At 39.2% G+C, this 26290-nt stretch overlaps 1 long non-coding RNA gene across 1 annotated transcript in view; it reads left to right on the top strand.

Moving 5' to 3' along the window:
* The first annotated feature begins 3139 nt into the window (after window positions 1–3139).
* The window catches only part of LOC140520753 (uncharacterized), a 30106-nt gene continuing 6955 nt past the window's right edge, over window positions 3140–26290 (top strand). The window contains exon 1 of the long non-coding RNA XR_011972631.1: window positions 3140–3237. This is a non-coding gene — a long non-coding RNA (uncharacterized lncRNA). The remainder of the gene's footprint in view (window positions 3238–26290) is intronic.

A 26290-nucleotide genomic window follows, 5' to 3' on the forward strand; every position in this document is an offset into this window, starting at 1 on the left:
TGTAGCCAGGGACTCAGTTATACATACTATTCTCTCCCTCCATTTTGTTTCTTCTCAAAGGAAGGCTTCCCTCTGAGTATAATAGCATATTAGGAACCATACAAGATAGAGAAACTTTGCTAATTGAGGTCAGATCTGGAGCTGCTGTCCCCTCTGGCAGTGAAGGGAGCTATTGCTGTTCATGAACAGGAAAGATTTGATATTCAGAACTACATATATAGGCAAGGAAATCTCAGGGAAAATGAATGCATTTAATGGCAGTGTGCCTAGTGGGAACTTACTAGGTATTTCTTCAATTGTACTGAGTTGATTTAATAGAAGAATAAGTTTTAGAAATCTAGGGGAGTCTGGAATCTTAGTCTGACCTGTCAATCTGGAAAAGGAAACCAGACAGAGGACCTAAGACATCAGGCAAGGAGAGGAGGAACAACAGAATGTCGGAGGCTTGAAAAGAGTCAGAGAAAGTTGTAGAAGTCATTTAGAAAACTCCCTTTTAAGAGCAGAGTCAAGATGGTGGAGTCTAGGCTAGGACACAGCTGAACTTTCCCAACATTCCCCTCCAAACAACTTTAAAATAACACCTCAAATCAAATTTTGGAGAAGCAGAGCCTATGAAAAATCAGAGGGAGATATTTTTTCCAGTCCAAGACAACCTAGGATGCCCACAGGAGAGGGTCTGTAATACTGGGCTGGGCACAGGTCCAGAGTGTGTGACAGGAGCACTAACTGTGGGCCATGGAGGGAGCCTTTAGTGTGGCTGTGTTGTAGCAGAAGTAGCAGCAGCAGCAGTTTTGGGAGTTCTCAACCTAGAGACAGTAAGTGAGTCAGATAACTGATCAGAAAGAGATTCCAAGGGAACTTTTGTGGCTGGTGATGATTAGCAGCTAACTCTATTGCCCATAAGTAATTCTAGGTCACAGTTCCAGGATGGAGAGGAGACCTTGAGGTCAATCAGAAGGGAACAAGGACCTTGGTCTCAGTTCCAGAGCCAAGAGGAGCACTAGTACTTGTGGCTACAGCAGAGCAGGGATCCTTTCTGGGTAAAGATCAGAGTGCAGACTAAGAGAGCAGTGACCACACTTCTCTGTGGGTCATATCACCTTGGAAATAGTAAAAACTTGCAGACCCCTAGAACTCTCTCTGAAAAGAGCAGCACGAACAAGCCTGAAGCTTGCCATAGTGCCTCTCTGCCCCAGGCGAGCAGAACCCAACTTCTAAAAAAAATAGTATCTTGCTTTTTCAATTACATGTAAAGACAATTTTGAGCATTCATTTAAATAAAAAATTTGAGTTCCAAATTTTCTCCTTCTCTCCTTCCCCTGCCTTCTGCCATAAAGGTAAGAATAGATTATCAATGAGCCATCATGCAAAACATATTTCCATATTAGTCATGTTGTGAAAGAAGAAATGAACAAAAGGAAAAAAAACATGGACAAGATAAAGAAAGTGAAAATAGTGTGCTTTGATCTGCATTCAGACTCTATCAATTCTTTCTCTGAATGTGGATGACATTTTCCATCATGAGTCTTTTGTTTTTGACTTAGATCATTGTATTGCTGAGAAGAGCTAAGTTATTCATAGATCATTACATAATATTGTTGTTATTGTGTATAATATTCTCCTGGTTCTGCTCACTTCACTTTGCGTTAGTTCATGTAAGTCTTTCCAGGTTTTTCTAAAATCTGCTTGCTTATCATTTCTCATGGCACCATAGTATTCAATTACATACATATACCACAACTTGTTCAGTCATTCCCTATTTGATGAAAATCCCCTTAATTTCCAATGTATTTGCTATCAAAAAAAGCTGCTATAAATATTTATACATGTAGATTCTTTCCCCTTTTTAAATGATCTCTTTGGAATACAGACCCAGTAGTGGTATTGCTAGATCAAATGGATGCATAGCTTGATTATCCTTTGGGTATAGTTCCAAATTGCTCTCCAGAATGTCTAGATCAGCAGAACTCAACTTAAAGTTCAAAAATGAAGAAATTGTCTGGGAAAATGAGTAAATAACAAAAAAAGGACTTGATCATAAAAAGTTAATATCTTGTCAGGGAAGACCAAGACATAAACTCAGAAGAAGACAACATGAAAATAGCTACAAGTAAAGTCACAGAGAAAAATGCTAACTAGACCAAAGGCCAGCAAGAATTCCTGGAAGAGTTAAAGAAAGAGATGAGAGTGGTAGAAGAAAAATCAGGACAATAAATTAAGGTGATAGAAGAAAATTATGAAAAGAAAATTAATAGCTTGGTAAAAGAGTCACCTTAAAAAAACAGAATTGGTCTACTGGTAAAAGAGCCATAAAAAATTCATTGGAGAAAGGAACTCCTTAAAAAGCAGAATTGGCAAATGGAAAGAGAGGTATAAAAGTTCAATGGAGAAAATAATTCTTTAAAAATTAGAATTGGGCAAGTGGAAGTTAAAGACTCCATAAGACTTTAAGAATGGTGACTGATGTCCTATGTTCTTGAAGAGTATCAAAATGACAGTACTATGCTGGGTTCGAAGTACACTGTGTGTCAGACCATTATGAGCTCAGAATGTTATACTACAGGTTGGGCACAAATAGTCCACATGAACCTTTGGAGTAGAGATGTCTCTGAATTTGTGCACCTCATTTTTCTTTTGAGCTACTGGAAATATGCTTTGCCCCTAGAGTAAAACATCTTCTTTGATGAGGGTACATTATGCTGTGTTGTCCTATGTGAGTGTTTCCCATGTCACATAATCATCTCCAAAGTTCTTCAGAGAGACCTTGAGAGCATCATTGTACTGTTTCTTCTGACCTCCGTGTGATCACTTGCTTTGTGTGAATTCTCTGTGGAATAGTCTTTTGGATAAACTTATGTCTGGCATTAAAATAATGTGTCCAGCTGATTGGAGTTGTGCCCTCTGCAGTATAGTTTGAATGCTTGGCAATTCAGCTTGAGAAAGGACCTCAGTGTCCCTACCTTATCTTGCAGGGTGATCTTTAGAATCTTCCTAAGATAATTCAAATGGAAGTGATTCTGTTTCTTGGCATGGCATGGTATACATTCCAGGTTTCACAGGCATATGATAATGAGGTCATCACTATGGCTCTATAGAACTTCAGTTTGGTAGATAATCTAATACCTTTTTTCTCCCACAGTTCATGTGGAGCCTCTCAAACACTGAACCAGCTTTGGTAATGTGTGTGTTAACTTCATCATCATCTATGTGGACATCATGGGAAAGCATACTGCTAAGGTAAGCAAACTTTTCCAGCATTCAAAATTTCCCCATTTGCTGTAAGTGATGGTTCCATGTATGGCTGGTGTAGTGCTGGCTAGTGGAGAACCTGTGTTTTCATGGTATTAATTAGTAAAAACAGCAGAGAATGGATCCATACTTTGTTGCATCTTAGCCTCAGATGTTGCCTTAAGACTACAATCATCTGTGAACAAAAGGTCATATGCCAATTCTCCCTCCACTTTAGTCTTGGTGTGTAGCCTTTTCAACTCATTTTGCCATCAATGTGGTAGCTGACCTTGATGTCACTTTTACCCTTGTTAAAGATAACTGATAATATTACTGAAAATGTCATACTAAAAAACATAAGAGTAAGCTCATAGCTCTGCTTCACTCCATTGGTGACTAGGAAAATAAGAAAGCATGGTCCATTATCTGGAACCCATGAAAGCATGCCATCATGAAACTGATGTACAATGAGGCAAATTTCCTCACTTAAAGGAGATGTGCAAAGAGCTTTTACAGTGGAGGGGAAAATGGGGGGAGAGTGGACAATAATTGATGAACTTCTCTGGGCAACCAAATTTTGTCATGATTTTCCACAAACTCTCATGACTGGCAGTATCAAAGGCCTTGGTCAGATTGATGAACATTGTGGACAAACTTATGTTCTGCTCTTGGCATTTCTCCCAAAGTTGTTGGGCAGTGAATATCATGACAACCATTTTTAGCCCTTTCTGAAGCTATGCTGACTCTTGGGTGGATGATTATTTTCTAGGTTAAGTATCAACCTGTTAAGTAGGACTCTAAGAATCTTGCCAGTAATGATTAAGAGTCAGACCTCTCTTGTGATTGTCACATGACAATCTATTTCCTTTTCCTCAAGAAACAATAAAATAAAGTCAATAGAATGAAGAAAATGTGAAATATCTCATTGGAAAAATAGCTGATCTAGAAAACAGATTGAGGAGAGCTAATTACAGAACTATTAGACTACCTGAAAGTCATGCTAAAAAAAGGAGCCTACACATCATCTTTCAAGAAATTATCAAGGAAAACTGCCCTGATTTTCTAGATCAGGAGGAAAAATAGAAATTGAAAGAATACACCAATCACCTCCTGAAAGAGATCCCAAAATGAAAACTTCCAGGAATATTATAGCCAAATTCCAGAGTTCCCAGGTCAAGGAGAAAATATTACAAGGAGACAGAAAGAAACAATTCAAAAATCATGGAACCACAGTTAAAATCATACAAGATTTAACAGCTTCCACATTAAAAGAGTATAGGGCTTGGAATATCATATTCCAAAGAGTAAGGCAGCTAGAATTATAACCAAGAATAACTTACCAACCAAAACTTAGTATAAATCCTTCAAGGGAAAACTGGGTATTTTATGAGAGAACTTCTAAGTATTTCTGATGAAAGAGCAGAGCTCAATAGAAAATTCTGATTTGTACAATGCAGTCAACAGAAGACTCAAGAGAAAGATAAAAAGGTAAAGAGAAAAGAAAAGTGATAAGGGATTCAATAAAGTTAAACTGTTTGCATTCCTACATGAGAATATGATACATATGACTACTAGGAACTTTATGGTTACTAGATCAGTTACAAGGAGTATACACAGACAGAGGACACGTGTGTGGATTGAAATTTGATGAGATGATATCTAAAAATATAAAATTAGAAGGTGAGAAAGAGGAATACACAGGGAGAAGGAGGAAGGGAGAGGTAGAATGAGGCAAATCTTCTCACATAAAGGAGGTGTGCAAGGAAGACCTTTTACAGTGGAGGGAAACATTGTGGGAGGGTGGGCAATAATTGAACTTCACTCTCATCAAAATTGATTCAATTCAATATACACACTCAACTGAGTATAGAAATCTATGTTACCTAATAGAGAAATAGGAGGGAAAGGGATAAAAGATATTGGGGGATGATAAGGGGGAGCGTGGATTGGAGGAAGCATGTTTTGAAAGCACGATAGACTTTTAAAATATTTATTTATTTTTAGTTTCCACAAGATTTTGAGTTCCAAATTTTCTCCCCATCTCTCCCCTTCCCTCACCCAAAGACATCATGCATTCTGATTACCCCTTCCCCCAATCTGCTCTCCCTTCTATCACACCCCTCTCTTCCCTAATCCCCATCTCCTCTATTTTCTTATAAGACAAGATAGATTTCTATACCCCATTACCTGTATCCCTTATTTCCCAGTTGCATGTAAAAACAATTTTAACATTTGTTTTTAAAACTTTGAGTTCCAACTTCTCTCTCTTCCTCCCTCCTCACCCATTCACACTGAGAAGGCAATCAATTCAATATAGGTTATATATGTGTAGTTATGCAAAAGACTTCCATAAGTCATGTTGTGAAAGACTAACTATATTTCCCTCCATCTTATCCTGCCCATTTATTCTATTCTCTCTTTTATCCTTGTCCCTCCTCAAAAGTATTTACATCTAATTACCCCCTCTTCCCATTTGCCCTCTTTTCTATCATCCCCCTACCTCACTTATCCCCTTCTCCCCTACTTTCCTGTAGTGTAAGACAGGTTTTCATACCAAATTGAGTGTGCATGTTATTCCCTCCTTAAGTCAAATGTGATGAGAGTAAGCTTCATTTTTCCCTCTCACCTCTCCCCTTTTCCCCTCCATTGAAAAAGCTTTTTCTTGCCTCTCTTATGAGAGACAATTTGCCCCATTCCATTTCTGCCTTTCTCCTCCCAATATATTCCTCTCTCACACCTTAATTTTATTTTTTTAGATATCATCCCTTCCTATTCAACTTACCCTTTGCCCTCTGTCTATATGTATACAATCCCTCCAACTACCCAAATACTGAGAAAAATCTCAAAAGTTACGAATATTATCTTTCCATGTAGGAATGTAAACAGTTCAACTTTAGCAAATCCCTTATGATTTCTCTTTCCTGTTTATTTTTTCATGCTTCTTTTGATTCTTGTGTTTGAAAGTCAAATTTTCTATTCAGCTCTGGTCTTTTCATCAAGAATGCTTGAAAGTCCTCTATTTCATTGAATGAACATTTTTTCCCCTGAAGTATTATACTCAGTTTTTCTGGGTAGGTGATTCTTGGTTTTAATCCTAGTTCCTTTGACTTCTGGAATATTATATTCCAAGTCCTTTGATCCCTTAATGGAGAAGCTGCCAGATCCTGTGTTATCTTATTGTATTTCCACAATGCTTGAATTGTTTCTTTCTGGTGGCTTGCAATACTTTATCCTTGATTTGGGAACTCTCAAATTTGGCTACAGTATTCCTAGGAGTTTTTCTTTTCAGATCTCTTTCAGGAGGTGATTGGTGGATTCTTTCAATATTTATTTTACCCTTTGGTTCCAGAATATCAGGGCAGTTTTTTTCCTTGATAATTTCTTGAAAAATGATATCTGGGCTCTTTTTGTTTTGATCATAGATTTCAGGTAGTCTCATAATTTTTAATTGTCCCTCTTGGATCTGTTTTCTAGGCCATTGTTTTTCCAATGAGATATTTCACATTGTCTGCTATTTTTTCATTCCTTTCATTTTCTTTTATAATTTCTTGATTTTTTCAAAAAGTCATTAGCTTCCATCTGCTTCATTCTAATCTTTAAGGAATTATTTTCTTCAGTGAGCTTTTGGATCTCCTTTTCCATCTGGCATTTTATGGCATTCTTTTCCTGATTGGCTTTTTCTATCTCTTTTACCATTTGGGTTAGTCTATTTTTTAAAGTGTAATTTTCTTCAGCATTTTTTGGGTCTCCTTTAGCAAGCACTTGACTCATTTCTCATGATTTTCTTGCATTGCTCTCATTTCTCTTCCCAATTTTTGCTCTATGTCTCTTACTTGATTTTCAAAATTCTTTTTGAACTCTTCCATGGCCTGAGATCAATTCATATTTTTCTTTGAGCCTTTTGATGAAGGATCTTTGACTTTGTTTTCTTTTGTTTGCATGCTCTGGTCCTCCTAGTCACTAAAGTAAGATTTTATAGTCTGATTCTTTTACCAGTTTTTGCTCATTTCCTCAGCCATTTACTTGACTTTTGAGCTCTTTGTCAAGGTAGTTCTATCTTCCAGTGGGGGTAGGGGGTGTACTTTCAGCCACTCCATCCCCTCTCAATCTGTGGGCCTAGAGCTCCAGAAACAGTTGCTGCAGCTGTCCCTGCTGCTGCTGTGGGTTCCTCCGCCCCTCCCTTCTCTGCAGCTCTGGGGCTGGGGCCAGAGCATTCCACTCTCCTGCACTGGTCTCACAGGCTTTTCCTACTGATCTTCCAATTTGTCCTTGGTGTTTTGGGGTCCTGAAGTCTGAACATTGCCACAAGCGTGAGAGATTCAGTCTCCCTAAGGCCTGCTCAGGTCCTCTCTGTGCTGATGTAGCCCATGCTGGATTGCCCTGTGTTCCTGGCATGGTGCGATAGACTCTTCCCAGCTGCCTTCCAGGTTGTCTTGGACTGGAGATTTGCTTCATTTCATAGGTTCTGCAGCTCCAGAATTTCTTTAGAACCATTTTTTTTACAGGTATTTGGCTGGGCTTGGCGGAAGAGCTCTAGAAAGTGTACTCTGTTACTCTGGCATCTTGGCTCCCCCCCCACAGCAAGGTAGACTTTTGAGGAGGGACATAAGAAGAGGAGAGAGAGAGGGAGAGAGGGAGAGAGAGAGAGAGAGAGAGAGAGAGAGAGAGAGAGAGAGAGAGAGAGAGAGAGAGAGAGAGAGAAGAAGAAGAAGAAGAAGAAGAAGAAGAAGAAGAAGAAGAAGAAGAAGAAGAAACAGAGGAAAGTGGGGGAAAATGTGTGTGGACTAATTAATAAAATGGAAGTACATAGCAGAATGGATTGGAAAGCAGAATCCAACAATATGCTATAGTGCAAGAGACACACTTGAGACAGAAACACACACACAGGGTCTAAATGAAAAGCCAGAGCATAGTCTATTATATTTCAACTGAAGTGAAAAGGGCAGAGTGGTAAGCATGACCTCAGATAAAGCAAAAGCAAAATTACACTTAATTGAAAAAGATAATAAAGTAAACCACATTTGCTAAAAAGGTGCCATCAACAATGAAATAATATCAACTTTTTTCACAAAGTTTCTCTGAGAAAGGCCTCATTTTTCAAATATCTAGCGAAAAGAGCCAAATTTGTAAAAATAAGAGCCATTCTCTAACTGTTAAATGGTCAAAAGATATGAACAGGCAGTTTTTAGAAGAAGAAATTAAAACTATGGTCATATAGAAAAACGCTCCCAATCACTGCTGATTAGAGAAAGGCAAATTAAAACAAATCTGAGGTGCTACCTCATGCCTATCAAAGATGACAAATGCTAGAGGGGATGAAGGAAAAAAGGTACATTAGTGAACTATTGGCAAAATAGTGAAATGGTCTAGCCTTTTTGGAGAACAATATGGAACTATGTCCACGGGGCTATAAAACCCTGCATACTCTTTGACTCAGAAATACCACGACTAGGTCTGTAACCAAAAGAGATCAAAGAAAAAGGAAAAAGGTCCTACGTGTAAGAATTGGTAATTGAGGGGATGGTAATCAGTTGGAGAATGGCTGAACAAGTTGTGGAATATTGTTATGATGGAAAATTATTGTACTATAAGAAAAATGACAAACAATAATCTCAGAAAAAACTTAGGAATACTTACATGAACTGATGATAAGTGAAGTGAGAAGAAACAGGAGAGCACTGTGCATGGTAATAGTAATGATGTAATAATAATCACCTGTGAAAGACATATCTACTCTGATCAATACAGTGACCCAAGAAAATTCCAAAGGACTCGATGAAAAAATGTTAACTTATCCAACTTCAGAGAGAGAACTGGTGAACTCTGCAAATAGAAATTTCTCTCTCTCTCTCTTTCTCTCTCTCTCTCTTCCTTCCTTCCTTCCTTCCTTCCTTCCTTCCTTCCTTCCTTCCTTCCTTCCTTCCTTCCCTCCTTCCTTCCTTCCTTCCTTCCCTCCTTCCTTCCTTCCTTCCTTTCCTTCCCATGGCTAATATGGAACAATATATTACATGATTTTACATATTGTTTGCCTTCTCAGTAGGTGGGGGAGGGGTGGGAAAGAGAATCTGGAGCTCATAAGTTAAAAAGAAAACAATGTTTAAAATAAAAAAGAAAAAAATTCTTTTTTTACAATTGAGGAAACTGAGGCTCAAAGAGTTAAATTGGTTTGATAATATGCTCAAATGGGATTAGAATTTCCAATCTCTATCTATGTACTCCTTTCAAGATGGTGACCTTAAAAGCAGGTGTCTCAGTTTATCCAGCTTCATAATGGAATAATAATGCTCAGTGTTTGTAAAACTTATTGAGGCTCAAGTGGTGGGCAAACAGTCAACCTTATTTTACTTCTCAAATAGTGAAGCCTCTTGGAATAAGTCTTAGGAGAGTGGTAGGATATATATATGTATGTGTGTATGTATATGTATATATGCATATATAAATCTATTTATATACACAGACATATATGTATATATACATATATGTGTATATTTGTAGGTGTATATGTGTATATCTGTATGCCTGCATTGTATGTATATCTATAGATATAGATATATTGAGAGAGGGGGAGGGAGGGAAAGAGACAGAGACAGAGACAGTGAGAGAGACCGAGAGAGATAAAGGCAGAGAGAGAGAGAAAGAGAGAGTCTTTGGATTCCACTTAAGCCCTGACAGCCACAAATAAATAAGTTAGAGAAACCATTTTAACAGGGAATCAATTGAAGGGTTAGGTTAAATGGGTCTGTTGGAGCAATTTGCCATGAATTCTTCAAGGGAGAGTTGGCTGAAGAAGATACACTAATATCCAATTAAGCTAATTTCCAGCAGCTAATTTCTAGCTCTTTGGAGAAAGGGCAAGAGGTAAAACAGAAAAACAAGAGTGGCCTTCTAGCCCAAGCTCAAACAAAGGGAGTGAATCACCCTATTAATGTAGAAATGGAGGCCAGATCGGAGAGAATCATAGGAGTTGGAGCTGCAAGACCCTTTGGAGGCCATCTACTGCAACATCTCCATTTTACAGATGAGGAAACAGGCCAAGGGATGTTAAATGACTTGCCCAGTACTACAGAGCTAATAAGTAGCAAAATTGGATTCAAATCCAAATCCCCTATGACTGCAAATTCAATTCTTTTCAGTAGGCAAGATGTTAAGGCTTGGTAGGGTACTCTTTCCCACTGTCTTACTTAAACAGGTGTTAGGCAGTTAGAGATATTTCTCTTCCTCCACCCCCACAAAAGATGTTTAAAGTCCTTCTCTTGTCTTGCTGAGATGATATGGGATATAGCACTTTACCTTGCTGCTAGATGAATCATGCTGCCATTCTTTCTTGTCACTACCCCTTAAGAGACAGGAGATGGGTAGGGAGAGAAGATTTTTCTTTCAAAGTTCCTGGATCCCAGCATTTTCCCATCCTTCTTTCCCATCATTTTCTCAGAGGCCCCCTGCAATCTAGCACACAACTAATCTAGGTGGTAAAGTGGTGTGGGTTCTTCACACTAGTCCATAATAGCTCAACATCCCAAGGCCTTTCTCTTGTCTGGCCTCTAAATCCAACTATAAAGTACTTAAGACATCCTTCTTTCCTTCCTTCCTTCCTTCCTTCCTTCCTTCCTTCCTTCCTTCCTTCCTTCCTTCCTTCCTTCCTTCCTTCCTTCCTTCCTTTCTTCCTTCCTTCCTTCCCTCTTTCCTTCCTTTCTTACTTGCTAATATCTCTTGGGTGCTGCTTTTAAGAGTACTGGTATGCCTCTGCCCCATCCTGATAGCCTTCTTCAAAGGCTACTCTCCATACCTCTAAATTCTCTCTGTGCATCTTAGATTTCCTGCATCATCCTCCATCTGGAACTTCCTAAGTTTTTCACAATTCTATTCTCCCACATTAAAGTCATCCCTAGCAGGGTGAGTGCCTAAGACAAATAATAACGTGTGCTTTCTTTCTCAGTCCAACATTTTTATATAAGTGAAAATAAACTTTAGGATTAGCTATAGAAGGGGAAGGATGTTGCAAGAAGGAAGTATATAGTCTGAAGCAGGTGGTTGGAAAGGGGTGGGGTAGTTCCATCCCTTTTTCTTGGAGTTGGTGGTGGTGCTAAGTACATAAGGTTAAGGATTTGGGTTTTTTTTTGTAACAGCTTGGGGAGTTATGTCTTTCACTCTGCTCCCCTTCAGAATCTGCCAGCTGATTGGGACCCTTCCAAATTGTAGAGCCCTGGATGATGAGTCAGATTTTCAACATTCAAGGGACTTGGCTCATTCTAGTGGCATCAGCCCACTTAGAGTAGGTCAGAAGTTCTCCACTCAGGAACAGCCATAGCATGCTAAATATATACTATGATAAAATCAGTTTCCATCTTGCCCCAGAAATACCTCATTGTCTTCACACATTTTAAACATTGAATTAAAATAGCATGATTGCACTTTAAAACATAAACCGTTGGTCCCTGTGTCCAGGGTTCCCTCTTCATCATCAGTCCTTCTGAGGAGAAAGGGAAGGAAGAGGGAAGGGAAGAATTTATATAGTACCTACTATGTGCCAGGCACTCTGCTAAGCATTTTGCAAATATTATTTCATTTAATCCCTTATGACAACCCTGTGAGGTAAGTGCTATTATTCAGCTCATTTTACAGCTGAAAAAACTGAGGCAAACCGAAGTTCAATGACTTGTCTAGGGTCACCTAACTAGTAAGTATCTGAGGGTGGATTTGATCATGTTTTCCTGTCTTTAGATTTTATCTACTGTGCTTCCTATCTCCCTGAAAAGAGAATTTTTGTACACAAACTTAAAATTAATGGATTAATGTATTGTTTTTGGTTTTTGATTTGGAAGAGATATTAATATTCATCTAGCCTGCTCCCTGTATTTCATAGAAAGGCTAAGAGACCCTCCCAAAATCACACAATAAGTAACCACTACCTAAACTTATTGTGACAAAGAGTAGTCTGCCTTCCCCCGTAAACCTTTCTCTCCCCTGACATGGTTAGAGATGCCAACCTATCTGATGTCTGACACTATAGGGTGATTGCTGATACAGGAATGAACATTTGGGGTAGAAAGGGATGGGCATTTGTATCTGAACTATAGTTGATCTAATATCCATTCTCTAAGGTCAGTGTCCCCTTGGCTTTCTTGGCTTCTCTAACTAGGTACCTGTGTCTGGAATAGTGGACATTGCTTTCTCTTTTTTGGCAGTTGGGATTCATTCTAAACAATTTTTGTTTCCTGTTTCAATCCACTTTCCTGTCATTCTCCTTGAACCTCTGTCATTCTCCCTGAGCCTCTTGTGGCACAACCATGTCTCTCTTTGGAATATGTCCAACCCTAGCCTTTGAGCACCTGGTTTCTTTTCACCTTTCTGGTCTAATCACTGACCCTGGATAATTACAGCCACCACTGTAGCTAACCATGTCGCTGTACTGCCACCTAAACTCTATCCTGTTCTGCCTTAACTGAGCCTTCCTCAAACTACCACAAATTAATAGAGCAGACTGACCTCTCTTTGTTACCTAACTCTTTAAACCGGGTCTTTAAAGTCTAATTGTTTAAAAAAAATTATTATTTTCCTTTTTCCTAATTAAATATGTAAAAATAATTTTTAATATTTGTTTTCTAAAATGTCTAATCGTTCCTACAAGTTTCCCCTGGTTTGTTCTGATTCATGAATATAAGTCTTGACCCACCCTTTATCCTTCATATTCTTTGGGAAGGCAAAACAAGTCAACTCATAACCATGTTTCTAGATAATCTCAGTCACTGCAAACGATACAAAAGAGACATTAGATAAGGCCCCCATCCTTGAGGAGTTTATACTCTAGGTCAGGAGAAAATAATATAATTCATGAGATGAAGAGTAAAGCAGCACAACAGTAAAGTGCTGAGTTGTATAATGCAGCATAGAAACGACACAGGCATTCTGACAAAGAAAAAAAATTACTGTGTACTAGAGTAGATGGAAAGGTGGGATTAGACCTGGACGTTTATTCATTTATTCAGTGTTAATTAAATACTGATAATGTGAAAGACTGTGCTAAGCCCTGAGAAATGGGTTTTGAAAGAGGGTTAATATTGGAATCTCTTTGAGGCTAGGTGGGACAGCAGACAGAATACTGGACTTGGAGTCAATTCAAGGCTTGCTTCGGACACTGGTTTCTGAGTAAGTTGCTTAACCCGGATCGGCCTCAGTTTCCTCATCTGTAAAAGGGAGATAATGCCTTCAATATACACCTTCCAGGGTTATATTAAAGATAAAATGAGGTAATGTACGTAAAGAACTTTGCAAACCGTAAATTGCAATATAAATGGTTTTGATTATTTCATTGCTTTTTCTAGGCCATATATATTTTTGTTGATTTTTTTGATCTAGATAACCTCTTCTATCAATGCATAACCTTCTTGAGGGCACTATGTATCCCCAAGGCCATAAGCAATGACTAGGTACCCTGTTAGCTAATGTCACACATGAATTTAGAAATGTCTTATTGGATTTATATGGAGAATAATGTTAACTTTTAACTTCAACTCAGTTTATCAAAACTTTGGGAAGTTCAAAATTTTCTTTTCAAATTCAACAAATACAACACCCCTCTCTGCTTTAATTTCTCATTTATCTTGTCTCCCATTTTTATGGCCTATAGGCTTGTCTGGTTCTGGGCTTTGTTTGTAAATCCAGTTAAGACATTATACTTGATGACTGCAGTGTAGCCCTTATTGCTTGGCCCCTAAAAGAAAACCTTAAAGTATTGGAAACCAGCCCTTCACCAGGACATGACTTTCCAGAAGAGTAAGGGTCAGAGGGAGATAGCCTATTGGCATCTGGGGAGAGGTAGGTTTGGTGAGTGCAGCCATACATTTATGGAACTTTGTTTAGATAGCAGGCCATTGGACTTTTCAGCCTAAACTCAATGTAGATAAAATAGTCCCATGGATTGGACAGGAGAGGAAACAGCTAAGTTCTCTGATCACTCATTTATCCTACTGCCTAATGCACTGCTTGAATCCCACTGTAATATTTGCAAAAAGCCTCCTCCGTAGGGTAACTTAATTAAACTTTACTTACAAGAGTTGAATATTCATTATGGCTTCAATTACTGTCTTTCTCCCCCTCTCCCCCTGCTCTGGAGTGCTTTCTCCCCCACTTCTTAGTCAGAAGGTCTAATTAGGCTAATGGCTGTTGCTTGCAATGACCTTATGTCTGTGGAAAAACAAAACAAAACACAAAATGGAGTCTCTTGTTCTCCCTTTCCAAATCATCTTTGCATGTGGCAGTCTAGTTACTGAATTCCATCTTTTTTCTCCTCTTTCAAGTCCCGATCCCATTTGTTCTGAACTGCAGAATTAATGATGTATATTTGAAAACTGCTTGGCAGCCAAATTGCAACAAATAAAAGAGGACTGGTGTGTCTGCGTGTGTGAGAAGGGAAGGTTGGGGTGGGGAATAATTCTGTAGCTTCCAGCAATGACATGCCACAGACTATTATAGTTTGGTAGAAAATGGCTTGTTTTAAATAAGGGATGGGGGTGGAATCTGCAAACAGGCAAGGAGGTTCATTTAAACCTTCATATTCAACTCCACCCCACCCCCCTCCTCATGCACCTCCTTTCCCTGTTCTGGGCTAGATATCAGTTTTCTAATCGGAGAAGGAAAGCTCTTCAAAGTTTTCTAACCTTGTTTCTTTTACTGTAATCCTATGAGTATTTATGCCTTGATTTCCATCCTGATGGAGAAGATACTAAGTGTAGGAGTTGAGGTGGAGATGGAGGGAAGAAGGTAAGGTCCTTCATTGATCCAGTCTCAGTTCTAGTCAGTTTAGGGGCAAGGGATTCAGGAGGACAGAGTAGAGTTCAGTGGTGATAATAGCTGTGCGAATTTCCTACTTGGGCAGTTATCAATAGCAGTGCATGATGAAAATAGAATTTGGGAAATTCTATCTGAGAGACCCTGAATATTTCTTGACCCCTAAGAGTCAGTAGAGTAGCATAGTGCATAGGGTATTGGACTTAGCATCAGGAAGGCCTGCGTTAAAATCCTGTCAGACACTTACTAGCTGTTTGACCATGAAGAAGTCACTTAATCTTTCTTCATCTGTAAAAAGAGGGGACTGTACTCCATAGCCTTTAAGATCCCCACCAATTTCAACTAATGATCTTATGACTGACTTCTCTGCATCTTAATTTCCTCATCTGTAAAATGTGGCCATTGGACCAGATGATCGCTAAAGACCCTTCTATCATTATACTATGATAAAAATAGCTCCTGGAAACAGAGGATGGATTAGCCTGAAGGAAAAAAAGGTGGATGGGTGACCTAAAATAAGTCCTATTTGTTAAATATAAAGATGGAAGGAAGGAAACCAGATGTTATTAAGCACTGACTATATTCCAGGCACTTTGCTAAGTGCTGAGCAACAACAATGATAGTCCCTGCACCCAATGGGGGAAGACAACACATAAGAAGGAAGTGAAAAGCTGTGGGGAGAGGGAAGAAGGGAGGCAAATGGAGGTATCTATCAAGGGGGAATGGTTTTGAAGATCTGGAACAGGCTTGAGAAGGGAATGAAGACTGGCTTGTACCCCTCCACAAAATGGAAATGTCAGATGCACTTTACATTTGCTGACTAACAGGCAAGATAATAATATAATAATGATAACAGTTGCTATCTATATATCTTACTAAGGTTTGCATACCTACTTTACACATATTTATTTACACTCATTTATTCCTCAGAACAAGCCTGAGAGATAAATACTATTATTATCCCCATTTTACAGATGAGAAAAGTAAGGTTGAGAGAGGTCAGTGACTTATCCAGAGTCATACCATCAGAAAGAGTGAGAGGCTAGATTTAAACTCTGGTCTTCCTGACTGACAAGTCCAGTTTGCCACCTAAGTACTCTGGGTTTAGGTTGTAGCAAAAAGTTGTAGACAAGCAATTACTCTACTACTAGACAGTTTAACAATTTGCCATCCTGTGTTTGTGTTTTTTCCATTTCTAGACTATAAGCCTTTCGTGTGGAGGTGCAGTGTCTTTTACTCCTTCTTTCCCTTTCCTTGTGGCAGTTACTTCTCTCTGAATCTCCATTTCTATGTCTGTAAGATGACCTAATGTCTAATGTCCATTGCAGTTCTAAGCCTACCATGTCCATCATTTGGTACACTGCTAGCCATAATAACAATCATAGTTCACATCTCCATAGTGTTTTATAGTTTAGAAAATTCTCTACATAATATTAATCTCACTGGAGAACAGTAGGCAAGTGACAAATACTTGATTGATTGATTGAATACTGAGATGCTGAAATGAGTAGTCAAAAATGATGTATGGGATCTCCTTCCCATAAAGGTTCTTCTTTGTGATCTCTTGAAGACACTGGTTTTGGGGGGTTGGTGGTGTAGGCCTCTAATCCCTCCTACCAGGGAAATTAGATGGTGGAGTGTTGGAATTCTGAGTTGCAGTACAGTTAAAGCTAATTGGGTGTTCACACTAAACCTGACACTAATATGGTGTTGTTGGGGGTGGAGGGGTGAGATGAGGACCAGATTGCTTAATAAGAGACTGGGAAAATTTACCTGGAAGAATAAAAGGTCAAGAAAATCAAGGAAATCAATGAAAAAATGTGAAGGAAGGTAATGTAGCTATACCAGATCTCAAATTGTATTACAAAGTGGTAATCACCAAAATAATCTGATACTGGCTAAGAAATTGAGTGGTGGATCAGTGGCATAGATTAGGTATGCAATACTATATGGCTACAATGATCTAGTGTTTGATAAATGCAAAGTTCCAAACTTTGAGGCAAGAACTCACCATGTGACAAAAATTGCTGGGAAAACCGGAAAGCAGTTTGGCAGAAACTAGGTATAGATCAACATGTATGCCAAGATAAGGTCTAAATGGGTACATGATTTAATGAAAAGGGTGATATCATAAACAAATTCGGGGAGCATATAATATTTTACCTGTCCGATCTATGAAGAAGGGAAGAATTTATGACCAAAGAAGAGACAGAGAGTATTACAGAATATAAAATTGATAATTTTGATTATATCAAATTAAAACCTTTTTGCGCAAATAAAACCAATGCGGCCAATATTAGAAGGAAAGCAGGAAACTGGGAAAAAACTATAGCAAATTTTTCTGATAAAGCCCTCATTTCTCATATATGGAGAACTGGGTCAAATTTATAAGAATTTTCAGAAGAAGAAATCAAAGCTATCTATAGTCATGTGAAAAAATGCTCTAAATCACTGTTGATTAGAGAAAATACAAATTAAAACAACTCTGAGTTACCTTCTCACACCTATCAGATTGACCAATATGACAGAAAAAGAAAAAGACAAATGTCAACAGGAATGTGGAAAAGTTGGTGGAATTGTGAACTTATCTAACCCCTTTGGAGAACAATTTGGAACTGTGTCCCAAAGGCTATAAAACTCTGCATAACCTTTGACCTAGCAATGTTGCTACTAGGTCTGTATCCGAAATTGACCAAAGATAAAGGAGAAGGACCCATATATACAAAAAATGTCTGTAGAATCTTTATATGTGATGACAAAGAATTGAAAATTGAGAGGATGCTCATCAATTGGGAAATGACTGAACAATTTATGGTATGTAATTGTGATGGAATACTATTGAGTTATAAGAGGCAAAGAGCAGAAAGCTTTCAGAAAAACCTGAGAAGACTTATATGAACTGATGCAAAGTGAAGTGAGCAGAACCAGTAAAACATTAAATGCCATAACAGTAATATTGTATGATGATAAACTATGAATGACTTTGCTATTCTCAGTAATACAATGATCTAACACAATTCTAAAAAACTTATGTTGAAAAATACTATCCATCTCCAGAGAAAGAATGGATGGAATCTGAGTGCCCATCAAAGGATACTTTTAAAACTTTATTTTTCTTGGGGTTTTGTCTGGTTTTTTTTGCAACACGACTAATATGAAAATGTGCTTTGTATGATTGCACATGTATAATCTATAGGAAATTGCTTGTTTTCTCAAGGAGAGGGGAGGAAAGGGAGGGAAAGAATTTGGAATTCAAAATTAAAAAACAATGCTAAAATTGTTTTTGCATGTAACTGAGAAAAGATAAATTTTTTTTCTAAACAAACAAATAGGACCATGTAGGATATGGAGCCAGTCTAAGCTTCTCTAGTCTGTAGCAAGATAGAGGTCTATGAGTGGCTTACTGTACTTCCAGCCTGGGTGACATAGGAAGACCCTGTTTTTTTAAAAAAATGACATTAAATCAGGCTGGCAAATGTTATTTTTTCCTCCTAAAAATCATATAATATGTTCTACCTTGTTACTCGATAACTTATCTCTGTAGTGAACTAGCATTGTATTCTCTGGTCCAGCTTCTTTACAGTTCTAACTCAAACATCTTGGGTTCCAATTTTCCCCTATCTCTTATCCTGTCCACTTCAGTCCTTATTTCTCAGTATCTTGCTTTGATTAACTGAGTTTGTACCTGGCTTGAGTTCCATCTATTTCCTAGGTTCTGAGCTATCAGATATCTATTCCCCTGTAGTCCTGTCACTCAGCCTGACCTGCCACTAAAATGTGCCTAGACTGGTAGTTTGTTATAGCTCTGCATACCTTGGCCTCTATGGAAGATTCTGGCCTACTTAACTTCTCGCCATCTCCCATGTTTCTGATAGTCCTTGACAACAATCTCCTCCCTTCCTGCATCACTTTATTCTTAACTCCCAGTAAAAAAAAAAGCCTCTGTGGGCTAGTTAAGGAGATTACACTGGATGATGTAGTTGGTGGTGGTGGTGGCAGGGGAGGAATAGGAAGATGACAATTCTCTCCTTTCATTGTCTCAGCTCTACTACTCTTTGGCAATAAATGGGAAAACTGAGTCTCTAAAAGCTGTCAATATCACCACATTCTTATGCATTGGTTCCTCTTAGACCCCTTACCTCTTAAACACACACACACACACACACACATACACACACACGCACATACACACACACACAAATCTAAAACTATAATACAAAAACCAGAAAACTTTCCCACCTCCAAATCATGCAACATCCCCAAGTCAACAACAATTACACACACATACACACATACACACCCAACAGTAGCAAAAAACCTCAAACACTCAGCACATTAAGAAGATGCTGATCCAGAAAGCAGAAATAACTCTTCCATAATGCAATAAAAGATATTAAATTCACTAGACATCAAAGGAAGTTCAGAAGCAATTGCTACATTTCACAAGTAAACATTGCTTTCAAACCAAACAAAAACAGCATTTGTGATCTGCATGATGGGAGCCTGTTTTTAGTGGGGAATATGTGGAATCCCCAAGCTCTTGATCAAAGTGTGAATTCTTTAAAACATGGTAATAAATGAAGCATTGAAAAATGGGTTTGATCTGAAATCGCCCCCAGGTACAGATAAAGACTGCAAGTGACAAATCTGTTTCTGAACAAGGGCTACCAGTCTTTCTCTATTACTGTCTTTACATTTTACAGGTTATTAAAAAATCAAGGAAAAATTCCTGACAAAGGGTACCTAGATAAGATATGCAGTCACACAGAGCATGGAACAGTCAGAATTTCTGTGTCTGGGACAGGTTCATGATGATTCTCTAATCACACAGATATTAATGTTGATGTCTATGTGTATCTGTGCATACTTGGAGATGGATAGTTGCTGACATGAAAGAAGAAGGAGTAGACATGTAGGAAACAAAGAAAAAGAAGGAAGGGGGAAGAGGAAAATGGGGATAAAGGAAAAAAGGGGGGAGGAAGAGGGGAAAAAAACAAAAAAAAGGTGGAGGGAAGAGGAAGGGGAAAAGGATAAAAGGAGTAGGGGATGAAGATTGGAGAAGAAAAAATGATCTTAATTGTAAACATTATTATATTGTTGTAAATTATTTTATATCCATCATGATATTTGGTCAGGACAGCAGCTCCATCATGTATTCAGTATGAGGGTTATTACTCCTATCTTGTAGATGAGAAAGAATGACTTAAGGAGCTGTTCTCCACCCAAGGTCATATGAGCAGTAAATGGAGAAAGCAAGACTTCCATGTTGCTTTGGTTACAAAGAAAAGAGTCTGGGAAAAACATGTCCATCCTAAGGGCCTAGATGATCTCTCCCAAATTTAATTCTCTATGGTAAATAACCTTCCTGATAGACTTTCTCCTTTCCACCAAAGATGATGTCCATCAAGACGACTTTCCTGAGAGAGGGATAGAATTTGGAACTCAAAACTTTAAAAAATGTTTAATAATTATTTTAACATATAATTGGGGAAAAAAATCTTACAAAAAACATGACTTCCCTAATTTCATGGCTTTAGTAAATGTAAAATCATAACAAGGAATTTTTATATCAAAGGTAAGATACAGTAAAGACCCTGTCATTTGGTCATTGGGGCAGTCAAAGATTCTAGAACATACAGGTGTGAGAGGTGATATGACAGAGCAGCTTATACTCATAGGTTACGTGGCCAATTCAAATCCAGCATCAATTTATAAGCATTTATTAAGTGCCTACATGCTACTGTGCTAGGCATTTGGGGGCATAAAAACAAAACAAGAAGAGTTAGCATTTATAAAGTGATGAGGTCACACACACAGAATTCATGACACAAAATTTTACCCCTTCTTTCTGCTTGTCTCCCATTTGGTGTCTTTCCCTCTCTAAGGCTGCCCTCCCTTAACATTTATTCTTTTAGTATGATTTCACCTGGATAAACATGTAGGAGGAGAAAGTGCTTTAATGTTTACAAAGCACTTTACATATGTTTGTGCAGTGGGAGCTGTTATTATCCTCATTTTCCAGATGAAGAAACTGAGATGAAGACAGTTTAAATGACTTACTGTCTGAGACAAGGTTAGAACTCAGGTCTTCCTGACTCTGAGGCCAGTGCTCCAACCACTATGTCACTAGTCCCTTCTCTCAAGGACATTTTATTTTGGGTATAATATTTTATTGGGGGTAGAATATTTTAAAAGAGAAATAAAACATAATTTGAGGGAAGAGAGGCCATTAACAAAGAGGGGGATTCAGGAAGACTTCCTTCAAGGTTGAGCTGCTTTTCTACCTCCTACAGCTAAGCCTTGAAGGAAGTGAGAGACTAGAGAGGGAGTTCATGCTAGGGATCAAAGGCTGGATTGGGAAGCAGAGTTCTGAAAAGAGCTTACTGGACGCACTATAAATTATCGTTTTCCTCTCAACTGTTCCCTCACTGCTGTACGTCAGTCCTTTTGTTCTCTCATTCTCTGTTGTGAAGTCCCAGTGGCTATTTTGAATCTTCTTTCCTTCCATCTTTCCCTCTCTACTGAAGAACTTTTTTACACTTTACTGAGAAAAGTCATGTATTCCCTCCTTTCCTCTACTTTTTACCCCATATCATTTCCCATTTTCTTTTTTTTTGCTCCACTGTCTGATGAAGAAGTGACCCTTCTTCTTACCCAGGCTAACCTCTCTACCTGTAATCTTTCAATGCTCCGTTCCTTAGTTCTCCAGCAATCATCCCCTCTCTCTAATTTTATGTCTTTTCCTATCTCTTTGTTCCTTTATGCTGCCTACAAATGCTCCCATATCTCCCCAGCATTACGTGCGCGCACACACTCACACACACACACACACACACACACACACACACACACACACACACACACACACACAGACACGCTCACTATGCTCCACCCTCCCTTTAAGTTCGTGTCCAGTATCTTTCCTTTGTCAGACTCACAGAAAAACCTGTCTCTATTTTCTGCCTTCATTTCCTCTCTTCTCATTCTCTTCTGAATCCTTTGCAATCTGACTTCTTGACCTCATAACTCAACAAGCAATCAATGGTTTCTTTAGTGCCAAATCTAAAGGTTTTTCCTCAGTCTTCACTCCTCATGACCTGCCTGCAGCATTTGACACTGTTGATTGCCCTCTCTGGGTTTTTGGGACTGTTCTGTCTTGGTTCTCCTCCTACTTGATGTCTCCTTCTTAGTTTTCTTTGCTTGATCATCATCCAGATCACGTCTCTTAATTGTGACTGTGCCCCATGGGTCTACCCTGGCCCTCTTCTCTTTTCTCTATGTTCTCTCACTCGGTGACCTCATTGATTCCTATGAGATTAATTATATTCTCTATGGAGATGGCTCCCTGGTATGTATGAATGTGTATACACACATATGTTTCAAAGAACTCTCATAAATATATACATATATGAGAGAGAATGAGGAGAGAGGTGAGGGAGGGAAGGAGAGAAGGAGAGAGATAGAGACAGAGAGAGGGAAGAAGAAGAGGAAAAGAAAAAGAGAAAGGAAGAGAGAGAGAGAGGGAGAGAGGGAGAGAGAGAGAGAGAGAGAGAGAGCTGGAGCTTTCCTCTTGAGTTCTTGTCTTACATCATGAATTGCCATTTGAATATTTTGAATTGGATGTCTTAGAGGTGTCACGAGATCAGCATATCTAAACCAGAAGTCATGCTCTTTTCCCTCATATCCATCACTTCTTTACTTTCTCCATTTCTGTCAAGGGCACTATCATACTTCCAGTCCCCCAGATTCCTAACCTTGGTACCATCTTCCACTTCTCATACTCACTCACCATCTGATACAAGCTAAGTTTTACATTTTCTGCCTCCCTAAGATTTCTTGCCTCCATCTCTTTCCCCGCACTTGCATGGCCATTGTCCTAGTTCATGCCCTCTTGCTTGAACTCTTGCAGTCAGTGCTTAATTGGTCTCCCTGCCTCAGATCTCTTGCCATTCCAATCCTTCCTCCACACAGCTATCAAAGTGGTTTCCTGAAGCACAGGCCTGACCATGTCACTCACCTTTTCAATAAACACCAGGGGCTACTCTAGGATCAAATACAAACTCCATTTCATAAAAATCTCTCCCCAACTTCTCTTTCCAGATATTACATATATTTCTCCTCATACATCTCATACTTCAGTCTAACTGACTTTCTGGTTGCTGTTCATACCCAGAATGCATATTCCATCGAACTCTCTGCTTTTCCACTTGTTTTTCCCCATTTTTGGAACATCTCCCCTCATCACTTCCATCACTTAAAATTCCTAGGTTCTTTCAACAGTTGGCTCAAGTGCCAAGTTCCCAAGGTGCTTATGTCTTCCCTCCCCATCTTGACTTATGTTTACTTTGGGTATGTTTTGGTTATCTCTTTAATTCATTATGTTGTGCCCTCTGATAAAATGTGTTTGTTTGAGGGCAGACACATTTTTTATTTTTGCCTTCACCTCCTCAGTGTTGAGTCCAGTGTCTGCCATACAGGAAGTATGTAATCAATGTTTACTTATTGATTGTACCATGTGGACAGTGCTCTACTGGGAGAGGGGTTCTTAGTGACCACAGGGATTTAGGGAGATTTAGGTAGGCCAAGAGGGAGGGTGCAGGTGTGGATCCAGGGCCTAACTCTCCTGCCGTATCAGAGGCTGGTTTGGCAGACCTCTACTTGTACTGGGGTGCAAGCACAGATAGGCATATCATTGTAGGGTAAGACTGTGTAGACTCCATAATCATCGCTCCCTGTGGGAGCTGCCTCTCCACAACTTAACAGCATTTGCAGGTTGGATCTTCCAGGGAGCACTGTCTCAGGCTCAAGGTCATTTGTGGGCCTGTACTCTTCAAACAGCAGCCCCCATGACCACACCAGTGTGCTTATCTTGAGTAGTCTGCTAGTAGACATAGCTAAGTCAAAGAAAAGGCATTTGCTGAGATGACATCATAAGAACAATACAATAACAAGAAAATCCTTCCATGTAAACTTGGGGCACACTCCCCCACAAATAGACTCAATACCAGTAGGATGAACAGACAAATTTGTAAAATAGACTATCAGAGAGTCACATGCTTATAGAACATGTGTGGCCACGGCAGCTTCACGCTTCATAAAAACATAATAAAGCAGAAGAATCTGATTTTAACTTCGTTTGAGACCTTAACTCCTCGTCGTCCCCGTTACTTTGCCTTTACCTTCTGATCACATCAACTAGGCCAGAGGAGGTGGAGGGAGATCAATTGATCAATTTCTTTACTCTATCAGCCTTTACATATTTCTATGAAGTATTATTTGGTCAGTTTTTGCCCTTTCCCTTAAAGACCAGTGAACTATTTTGAAAACCCATTTCTCACTTGGGTCCTGGAGAGGGAAAAGAGAATATTTGCACAGACAGGCTATAGATTGATGTGGGACGACAAGAGAGAAATCCAGAAAGGGTGCCTAGACCCCAAGGCCTGTGGACTGTCCATATGATTTAGAGCTCATTTTACCAATGTCTGTCAAGCACTCAATACACATTTATTAAGTGCCTTACTACTTAGGCAGCTAGGTGGTAGAATTGGTAGAGTGCCAGGCCCAGAGTTAGGAAATCATCTTCAAATCAGGCATCAGATGCTTACTAGCTGTATGAGCCTGGGCCAGTCACTTAGCCCTGTTTGCCTCAGTTTCTTTATCTGTAAAATGAACTGTAGAAGGAAATGGCGAACCACTCCATGATCTTTGCCAGGGAAACCCCACAGGCATGACTTATAAAAATACATCTAATAGGATTGTACATGTATAGCCTATATCAAATTGCATGCTGTCTTGAGGAGGGAGAAGAAGAGGAAGGGAGAAAAAAATTCAGAACTGAAAATCTTATAAAAGTGAATGTTGAAAACTATCTTTACATGTAACTGGAAAAGATAAAACACTATTAATTGGGGGAAAAATCAGACATGACTGAAAAACCATTGAACAACAACAAAATTGTGTGCCAGATACTGTAAGATAGTTTTGCCCTCAATGTGCTCCTAATCCATTAAGGAGAGGATGAAGACAAGACGCAAACAGCTACGTACAAGCGAGATGTCTACAGGACAAATTGTAGATAATCAACGAAGGGAAGGCACCAGCTTTAAGGGCTCCTTGTAGAAATAGGAAGTGAAGAAAACAAGGCTCAGACCTGGAAGGTGACTTGCCCAAGGTTACACGGTAAGAAGTGGCAGAACAGATATCTGAGCCTAGTGCTTCGACTCCAGAGATCGAGCTATTTATGCCACATGTCTCTGCCGCACAGGGAAAGAGCAAACCAAGAGGAGAAGAGGAGGAATTTCCAGCTAGGATTTAGAGTCTGAGCTCATTGCGCTTTCTGTTCCTCACAGGGGTTCATCTTATCCCCTCCATCTTCTTGAGTTCTTCAAAGGATGAGCATGCGACAGTTCATGTGTTAGAGGAGGGGAATGTTCCCTGGATAATAATAACTGGTATTTTAATAACACTTTTAGATTTACAAAGCATTCCACGTAAAATTTCTCATTTGAGTCTCATAACAACCCTATGGGGGAGGCTTCTACAGGTATTATTATCATTATTATCCCATTAAACAGATGAGAAAATGAAGGCTTGGGGAGGTTAAGTGGTCTTCTTACACTTACCTCCTACTTTGGCAAGTCCCTTAGTTCGGGGGGAGGAGGATCCTCAGTTTTCTTATCTGTGAAATGAAGTGATTGGATTAGATAACTTCTGAGATCATTTCCAATTCTTGCCATATGATTCTATGACTCGCCCATATTAACACAGCTATAAACATTGGAAGCAGGATTCAAACCCAGGTCTCCTTGACTCGAGGTCCTGGATTAGGGCTGCTGTCTGGCACTACTCATCAGCCAGTCATCTGATAGGGTGAGTCTCCATAGTTAATTTTTGTCACGGGGTCAATTTGGCTCCAACTTTACAGCTCCCCAAAGGAATTTTGAGCCCATTAAGCCATGTAATCACTAATATGACCCTGGGCAAGTCATTTGGCCTCTATTTGCCTCAGTTTCCTCATCTGTAAATGGAGATAATAATTGCACCTACCTCCTAGGGTTACTGTGAGGATCAAATGAGATAATGTTGGTAAAGCACTTAGCACAGTGCCTGGCATATTATGTTGTTCAGTTGTGTCTAACTCTGTGACCCCTTTGGGAGGGGGTTTCCTGGCAAGGATACTGGAGTGATTTTCCATTCCCTCCTCCAGCTCATTTTACAGATGAACTGAGAACTGAGAACTGAGGCAAACAGGATTAAGTGACTTATCCAGGGTCAC

The sequence above is a fragment of the Notamacropus eugenii genome, chromosome 1 (assembly GCF_028372415.1).
Source record: "Notamacropus eugenii isolate mMacEug1 chromosome 1, mMacEug1.pri_v2, whole genome shotgun sequence".
In the NCBI taxonomy this organism is placed as follows: Eukaryota; Metazoa; Chordata; class Mammalia; order Diprotodontia; family Macropodidae; genus Notamacropus; species Notamacropus eugenii.